Below are 743 nucleotides of genomic sequence, written 5' to 3' on the forward strand. Positions count from 1 at the left end.
AAAAAATTATCCCCAGCTTCTTTTTCTTCTAATCATGGTTGCATTTGTTTTGTTTGTGCAAAAACTTTTTAGTTTAATATCATCACAGTTGTTGATTTTATATCAAAAAATGCTTTCTTTCTCTGTTTATGACCTAATGAAGTCATAAATTCTTCCCTTAGTATTCATAGATTTAACATATACTATTCTATGCTCCTCTAATTTGCTGATGGTAGTATTTTTTATGTCTAAATCATGTATCCAGGTTTTTATCTTATCTTGGTATAGGCTTTGAGATATTGGTCTATACCCAGCCTCTGCTATACCTTTTCCCAGCAGTTTTTGTCAAATAGTGATTTCTTGTCCCAAAAGTTTGGATTTTTAGGTTCACCAAACATTAAATAACTGTGGTTTTACTACTATGTATTATGTATAGCTGCTCTTTTTGTGATCAAAGAATTGGAAACAGAGATATTCATTAGTTGGGGAATGGCTGAACAAGTTGTGGTGTATGATTGTAATGGAATACTACTGTACTATAAGAAATGATGTAAAGGATGATTTATGAAAAGCCCAGAATGACCTACAATAACTGATGCAAAGTGGAGTGAGCAGACCCAGGAAAACATTGCACACAGCAACAATATTACATGATGAATATTTATGATTGACTTGGCCATTCCTAGTAATACAATGATCCAAGAAATCCTCAAAGATTCATGATGAAAAATGCCATTTTCTTCCAGAGAAAGAACTGACAGAAT

This window comes from Gracilinanus agilis, chromosome 3, assembly GCF_016433145.1.
Source record: "Gracilinanus agilis isolate LMUSP501 chromosome 3, AgileGrace, whole genome shotgun sequence".
Lineage (NCBI taxonomy): Eukaryota > Metazoa > Chordata > Mammalia > Didelphimorphia > Didelphidae > Gracilinanus > Gracilinanus agilis.